The sequence below is a fragment of the Python bivittatus genome, unplaced genomic scaffold (genome assembly GCF_059951505.1).
Source record: "Python bivittatus isolate LINGU-HERP-01145 unplaced genomic scaffold, Pbiv_v1 ctg000980_np1212, whole genome shotgun sequence".
In the NCBI taxonomy this organism is placed as follows: domain Eukaryota; kingdom Metazoa; phylum Chordata; class Lepidosauria; order Squamata; family Pythonidae; genus Python; species Python bivittatus.
Genome location: NW_028277125.1, coordinates 20,719,793 through 20,728,499, shown reverse-complemented (window position 1 = coordinate 20,728,499; position 8,707 = coordinate 20,719,793).

The following is an 8,707-nucleotide window of genomic DNA, read 5'->3' as shown; positions in this document are numbered from 1 at the left end:
GTGATGAAGGATAATTAATTAAAGGGTTAGTGAAAATAATGCCATGAAAAGCACCATGTTTGAAGGTGAGACAATTCTCTTTCTTTCCAAAGAAAATACTCTATTACCTCAAAAGCCATTTTTATACCAATATTGACCCCTGTCCACCAAACCCAACTTAAATGATGGTTGATATATATGAATAGTTGACATGTATTATTCAGAAAATAACATAAAGGGATATCTATTGTACCAACTAAATTTTATCAACCTGTGGCACAGGGCATGTGGAAAGATCCATTCTATTTTTTGATGAGAGAGAAGCTATCTTTACCAACTATGAATAGATATGGGCCTACCAAAAGAGGTGAATATGTGTAGCTCAGGGTTGAACTGTGGAGTCCTTGGGGTTCTCTGAGCTTGGTTCTTTTCTTGCAAATGTTTCATTACTCGGCTAGGTAACATCTTCAGCACACTGAAGCTCAGAGAACCCCAAGGACTCCACAGCCCAAGGACTCCACAGCCTACCAAAAGGCCAGACCATTTATCACAGCCCATTAATGGGGTCAGCTACACTGAATAATTTGATAAATAACTATTTGATTCTTTCTCTCTTTCCTTCCCCTCATCTTAAATCAGGTGATGTGAGGATCTGGAAATATTGATTTTTATATCATCAGGCGAGCTTGGGATTAAGAGTTATCCAATTCTAAAATGGTCTCCACATAATTCTTCCCAACCCCCCACCCCACCCCATTGACCTCAGAGTAGAAACATTCTCTTAGACAGGCAAAAGTGCCTTAGGAAAAGATATGGGTGTGTGGGCATCATGGAGGAACTGCAATATATCAGGAGATAAAAGAGCTACATTGGCCCTCACTCAAGCCTGATCATTTCTGGTGGCAGGATCTTTTTAAGAAATGCAGAATTTTTATGAGAATTTCCAGTTTAACTTTCTCCCCTTTCAGTGCATTGCAGTAGTACCATCAGGGCACAGTGTGTATAGTGACTTCTTCAAACTAATTTTTTTAGGGAACAGTTGATTATTTTAGGACTGTATCAATACAGCTCCTGTGGGTCTTGAGGGTGACTGCTACATTCTTTGCAGGCTTCCCAAAGGTTCTCCCTTTTAAATGGAGCTAAGCTGATTCAATCACAATAGCAGGGGATTCCACAGATGCTGGATCAATAACTGCCTCTGTCTGCTTTTGGGGCCTGTGCAGCAGAAAATTCCACAATTGCTACATTAGGAATTTATGTGAAGCTCTCACTGGAACTAGAGAACAGGGATAGTTGTTGGTCCTCAGTGAGATGCAAATGAATAGCATAATTCTCATCAGTTGCTGTGGCTGGAGTCTCATCTAAGGAGTACTTCTGACTAGCTGTAACGTGAGTTAATGTTTGCAAAGAAGCCATATGCTGTAACAAATAATTTCCAGTGAGGACTGTCATCTGGAGTTCCTGGTGTATACCTATTTTCCAAATTCCTTTCCAGCTTAACTTTTGCAAGAAAAAGTTTAAGTAAGCCTTCTCAAGGAGCTTAATAAGCCACATTTTGGCTAGCAATTTCATGGCTGGAACAATTCATTCATTCATTCATTCATTCATTCATTCATTCATTCATTCATTCATTCATTCAATTTGTATGGTCAGCAAGTGACTCTGGGTGGCACACAACCATAAAATAAATTAAAAACAAATTTCCATCATAGTACAAAAATTAAAATGCACACAACAGCCAAGGAGAATGTTACAATCCCTGGTTGTTAATACAACCAGGAAATGGGACCCTTCACACATTTGGGTCCCAGGCCCGGGCACATAACCAGGTCTTTAGGGCCTTATGAAAGGCCAGCAGAGTCAGGGCCATCCTAATCTCTGGTGGGAGAATGTTTCATAGGGTGGATGCCACAGCAGAAAAGGCATGCCTTCTGGGCCCCACCAACTGGCATGCCCATCCTGCCAGACTGGACTGGATGGGCAGAAACAACTGGGAAAAGACAGTTCTTCAGGTAAAAAAGCTGGCTTTAAAGGTGGCAACCAGCATCTTGAATTGCACCTGGAAGCACAATGGCAACCAGTGCAGCTCATGGAGTAGTGGTGCTACATGTGCCAAATAACCAACACCATTTACTACCAGTGCAGTTGCATTCTGCACCAGTTGAAGCTTCCAAATGCTCTTCAAGGGCAGCCCCCTGTAGAGCACATTACAGTAATCTAGACAGGAGGTTACAAGGCATGAGTGACAGTAACACTGGTTACATTGAAATTGCATCTCTCCATCCTTGTTTTTTTCTCCTAAAGAATAATTTCCTCATGATGGCTGGCTGAGGCAACCTTACAATCAGACAGAGAAGGATCCACCTTGTTGTACAGTAGCTGTGGGTTTGACCCAGGGGAATTGAATCAGAACAAGAATTGATAGGTATAGGAGGAAGGATTGGAGTCTCAGGGGTAATTTTTTTTTTCTCCTGCATGAACTCTGGAAGGTTGGATTTGAGTTACATTCTGATTACCCTTTTGTCGCCTGCAAAAATCTATTTTGTTGCTCTGTTTTGCAGCAGCTCTACTGCTGGGTCTCTGTGTTCTCCATTGCAGGCAGATTCATACAAATGTTGGGATGAATTTCACCGTTTTGAAGAATGCTGATCTTCTAAAGGTTTCCTTCATGGGAATGTTGCTCTTCTAAAGGCTTTTTTCCTTTCCGTAGAATGGTTTGTGAGCTGACTGATTATTTCTTCATAGAAATCATACAAATCTGAAAGGCAGGATAAAAGGATTTCTATTTCATGGTAAAGTCCATGGACTTCAGCACTGGAGTTCCCTTGCTTTGTAACCATCATGGTAGAACTTTTTCCCCAATTCCTTGCTTTGTCTGCAGTTAGTCCCTGCTCCTATCCCAGGCCTATGTGGAAGTCCTATCTATCATAGGGCCTATGGGGCCTATGAGAGCCTTAAAAATGTTTTAAGTTAAAAAAAAGAAAAATTGTGAAAAATAACAGTAAAATCAAAATTCATATATCCTATAAATATATTATTTTCATTGTGTTTATACTTACTGCAACTTATTGAAAAATAAAGGTCCAGGAACTGCCTTATAACCTATAATGGATTATTACCACAACAAGAACCTACAAAGATAAATGTGCCTAGAGTCTTAATGAAGCCCTGATTAGTCCAAAATGAGTTCTGATTCCACTTAGACAGGTAGTCCCTGGGTTAAGAACAGCTGGGTTACAGACAACCCATAGTTAAGAATGGAGACTATTGTAGCAAAATTTGAGTTCAATACACAATGATTTGAGTTCATTACACAATACTACTAAAACAGTATTATACAATAATACTGTTCCTGCTTACATACAAATTCACCTTAAGGACAGACCTTGGGAACCGAACTTGTTCTTAAACTGGGGACTATCTGTACCGAGATTGTAACAGTTATTTATTTATTTACTGAATTTATAGCCGCCCATCTCAACCATGTGATTCTAGATGGATCACAATACAAAAAAACATAAAACACAAGATGTCATAAAAATAATGTAACCAAGGCCTTTAAAAACTGTCTCACATGCCAAGCTCCACTAACAACATGGGCCCAACCCCTGAGGGAAGACCTAGGTATTCAAGGCTTTCTGGAAGGGTACCAGGATTGCAGCCACCTGGATCTCAGGGGAGAAGCAGTTCTATATAGCAAGTGCCGTGACAGAGAAGGCATACTTCTTGGGCCCCTCTAATTGGTTGTTTCAAAGAAGGGACCTGAGTGTGCCCACCTCTGTATGCCTTATCCAATCTGTAGTGATTTGACTTGTACTCTTATTTAAGTATTGCAAAATCTTAATGGGCCCTTTTATATGAAATGAAAAAGGCTTGGATATCACTGTCTTATCTGAGAAGATATGTGGCATTCACCAACCAAGTTCTTCTCTCATTGTTAGCTACTTGGAAGCTTACTCTAGATAATTCTACTGCAGCTCAACTATCCTTTTTTTGTGCTTTTTTTTTTTTTTTTTTTTTACTTTTCTCTGTTTTATTTCTTTGGTTGTTGTTACTCAGTTGTCCAGTTGCTTTCAATTCTTTATGACTCAACAGACATCATTTTGCCAGGATTGCCCTTCAGTAACTGCTTGAGTTTTCCTAAGCTTCTGGTTATGTCATCAGTGATAATATGCTGTTACCTTGTCTTCTATTGGCTTTTGTTTTCAAAAATTGCTTTCAATTTTTCCAAGCATCAGGGTTTTCTCTAATGATTGTTGCCCTCATATTATTATTCAAAATATCTAAATTGTAGCTTCATTATTATTCATGTTGCTAATGAGCAGTTTGGTTTTAGTTCATGTAGTATTGAATTATTTGATCTTGCTGTCCAAGATACTCTCTCATCTCTTCTATTCTTTTCTTCATTCTCGATATTACAACTAGAATCCTGAGCAAAATTCTGTTCCTCTTTTTACTCTGATTAGAATTAGTGTTCTGATTCTAGAGATCCATTTCCCACATCCACCATGGCTATTTCCTAACACCATGATTAAAATCAATAAAATAACAGACACAAAAAACCCTCTCTGCTTCAGTTTACATTCTCAGTTTTAAAGTTATTTTGGTGTTTTTGTTTTTAACATTTTTCTCACTCGAAATTTCTCATAAAACTCAGTGCCTGCCAACTAAACATTACAAACTGAGATTCTATACCATAATTTGCTCTTCAGTGAAAATACCGGCAGAAAGTACTATAAGAACAAAATACTCCAAGTTGACTTCTGATGTTCTGAAATTGTTGCTGTCCTTTCACCTAACATCTCTGCAGGTCCTTCAGTAACCAAACACAAGACTAGATGGCAGATAGAGGTTAATTCAGGTGGGGTTCCTGACATTGGTGGCCCTCTCCCTCTTACTTTCAAAGTCCTGGTTTGAATGGAGAAAAACTGAGCTTTGTGGCTATGTTATGGCCACCATCTTCTTTCCCACAAATGCCTCTAGAGTCTGTTGTTGATAATGGAGTTTAGGAATATTTGAGCAATGATGTTCTTGCAACAGCCTTGGCCAGCTCTCTTGTTTACCTTACCAACTGACCTAATTGAGGTGGAATAAACTACAGGTAAACATACCTGCAACCTAAGGAATATGTCCAGATTTGAAACAGATAAGAGTTCTTTTGTAGGCCTTTAAACTATTCCTTTTCCCCCACCCTTGCAAACAATCAGATGTGAAAGTTTTAGGGTTCACCCCCCCGTTTTACTCTAAACAGTAAACAGTAAACAACAACAAAATTAATTTGGGAAATTTCCAGACAATTGCAGCATTTAAAACAACCTGTCAGTGTTTTATGACTTATTCTGGTGGTACATCCATACATACACAGTATTATTATGTTATTGTTTCATGACAAGTTGATTTATTTGTTTACTTTATTTGTATGCTGGGATTTGATTGGCTCACAAATCCTATTGTTCAAAATGCTCTTCTGATAAATACTGAGGTTTCTCTAAAGTCTATTATATGCGGAGATGAAATGGGGAAGTGACTTGTAATGAAATAGAGACTATATAGTAATCAGATACTGATAACTTTCAGTAATTATCACTCGTTTTTTAAACAGAATTGGATATCTAAACATATCCTTAACATAAAGATCATTGTTATCTCTCCCAGGGCTGAGTCATACTGAATGGTTTCACACATCACTCAGCTGCCCTGAATAATTCAAATGCATGAGAAGGGTGGCTTATAATTTTTACATGAAGAAAAATAAATAACCGTCCTAAGCCATAATGTGTTTGCTTTTAGCCTAGCATGTGAAGCAATCCATTGGGGTTTGAAACTGTGCTTTATGGCTTAGTGTGATGTTTACTTCAGTCATTCTGGCTAATTTAAAAATCATGGCTTAGTGTGATCTGGGAATCCAGCAAACATAAATCAGATTATTGCACTGAACTGATATCTCAATAGTATTAAATTTCATTTCATTTTTTAACATACCACTATTTCTCACGGTTGCCATAAAAAGCTTGGCAAGAGATGGACAACCCACAGGTTGCATGCAGAGACACCAAAGCAGGCTGCTCACTTCAGATACGGCTATCAGATCTGCACCCCAGAAATCTGAATGATTGCTAGATGACAGAAAAGAGATATAGAAAACTCTCATTCTTTGTTGTCATTTAGCGGACCTCTAAATTTTTGCAGCCCATATCTGATAGCCTACTTCAGCCCCAGAATCTCCTTGGGGTGGGCTGAAGTGGACTTTTCGCATGAGCTGGGAATTTCGGAACACTCATTTACCCCTTTAAAATTCCAATCCCCCAAATATGAAGGACACTAAGGAACAATCTCAGAAATGATGAAAGAACCTAGTTTGCCACTTAAACCCTTCCCAGCAAACCCCAAAGTGTGCGCATGCAGACAGATAGTGTCAAAAAATTGTAACCCTGTCCATTCTGGTGTGGCATCACTAGTTAATGACAAAATGCAACCGCAGGCTGAAAAAGAAAGTCCACCTCTGTTTAGAGAATGTTTGCTGGTTAGTTAGAAATGATGAGATTAGTTCAGAATGCTAGTATTATGTCCTTATGTAGAGGTGCAAAACTTGAGGAATGACACCGTGTGACATTCCCAAAAATTCTTCATTTTTTACTGACAGAAAGGAAAAAATGGGAAGGACTATTATTTAATACATTGAATATAATTTAAATTAAATTTATATTGTCTAAAAATCCAGGTCTTTCCCATCACTCCTTTTAGAATATGGCCTCCAGCATGTCACACAAAGATTAATGGGCTCTTAGTTTAGGATTATGTACTCTGGCCTTACGTTTGACCTGCTTCTGTGTTTCTTGCCCAACTATTTTGGATTTTTAATCAACAAATTTAACCTATTTATTAGAAATTAAAAGCTTATAAAATTAAGTAATAAAAACAGTAAGATACTTCACAAGAGATTATATTCAGACATACTTAGAGTAGACTGATTGCTTTTAAGGGGTCTGCTCTAAGCATGACTAAAATCCAATCAGATCACTGCAGGGCAGAATAAAAACTCATAGTAAAACAAAATATATATAAAATTTGGGCTGCAAAACTCCAGATGATCACCAGATGGCCAGAAAGAGACAGAAAACTATAGCTCCTTGCCGCCCTGCAGTAATCCTTCAGGATTTTCTAGCCTGGACATGGCATGCCTAAAACTAACACATATAGAGAATAAACATATCAATCACAATTAAATCTCCCAAGTATGGGATTTAAACATATTTGTTTTGCAGAACCTTATTGCATGTTTGTATTTCAGTTTATTTAATGTGTGTCTTATTGCTCACTAGAACAATGATGGTAAATTTGTAAATTTAAATCTGCTTTAATAAAAAGGATTTGTTCTCGAAGCTTGAAAAATGCCTGCATCAATCAACTAAGCCCTAAGAATGGGCAGTCCTTTATCATGATGTCATTTACAGCAGAATAGCTGAGTTCGTCTAATGAATCAGATCATGTTTCTGCTGCTATTATGGGAACTCAATATTCAGGTTAAGGGGAAGGGGAATTGTGTAACATGTCTTACTTACAAAATCTTAGTAATAAATAGAAGACTGATCAACAGAACCAGGTTCTCCTTTCCAACAAGTTTATTCTACTGCCATATGGTCCAGAAACGTAACCTTTAGATTTAGATTAGACATTTTGTTCCACTGAAAATAACATGGAGCAAATGAAAAGAGTTGCCATTTAGGACACAACTGGGGTAGGAACCTGGCCTTTCTCTTAGACACAATTTTCCATAATTTTTGAAGTAAACAAATACGTGTATCAAAGATGTAGCAATTGAACAATTGTACAATAATATGTATCAATGATGTGTATCAATGATGTCTATCAATGTATTTTTAAAAAATGATAAAAGGCAGAAAAAAATGGAAAAGAGCAATCAGCATTCAGGAATTAGAGTTAATTTCCTGTAAAGAAAAGAAGATCATTTGGTTTTCTTCTGTTTATTAACAGCATAACAAAGGGTTCTTTAGACAGAAATGTTTGATGCACAGGAATATTATTAAATAGATTTTGATTGTACTTCAGAGCATTAATCTCCCAAAGTAGTTCACCAACATATTGTCAAAATTTAACAAATAAGTTATCAAACAGTTTAAAATGGGCATTAAGATTAAAACAACTTTCACAGGTAGAATTATTATTAAAACTCAGGATTAAAAAAAAAACCCTAAAAGCAGAATGAAATAAAGTTTTTTTAGATCTCCTTTAAATGCAAGGAGAAGCAGAGCCTATCTATCAAGTTGCTATTTCACAGATGAAAGGGCATCATGCTGAAAAAAGAGAAGCATTTGGAAGATATGCTGAGAGCTTTTCAGAAAGTATTTTACTACATACAGCAAGTTAGAAATGCGTCTATGAGTGTGATAAACATATATTTTATGGATTTCTCAAGATCCCTTTTTAAAACTCGCCACAGTTGAGTTACCAATATTCTATGTTATATATTTTTTGTTTTCACTATTGGTTTTCAAATATCTGAAAATTGTTTTGAGTGCTGTAAATGGAGAGAGAAAGGCCACACAGAAGTGCTTTGAATGAAATACAAATGCTCTAGATTTTTAGGTGGGATCCCCCTGAAACAGTATCAAATCACAGGTCGTACTGCTAAAACATGGACTCAAGACACGGAACTCATGAATTTGTCTTGATTTTTACTCCGGGATGTCAGCTCTGTCATTGCTAT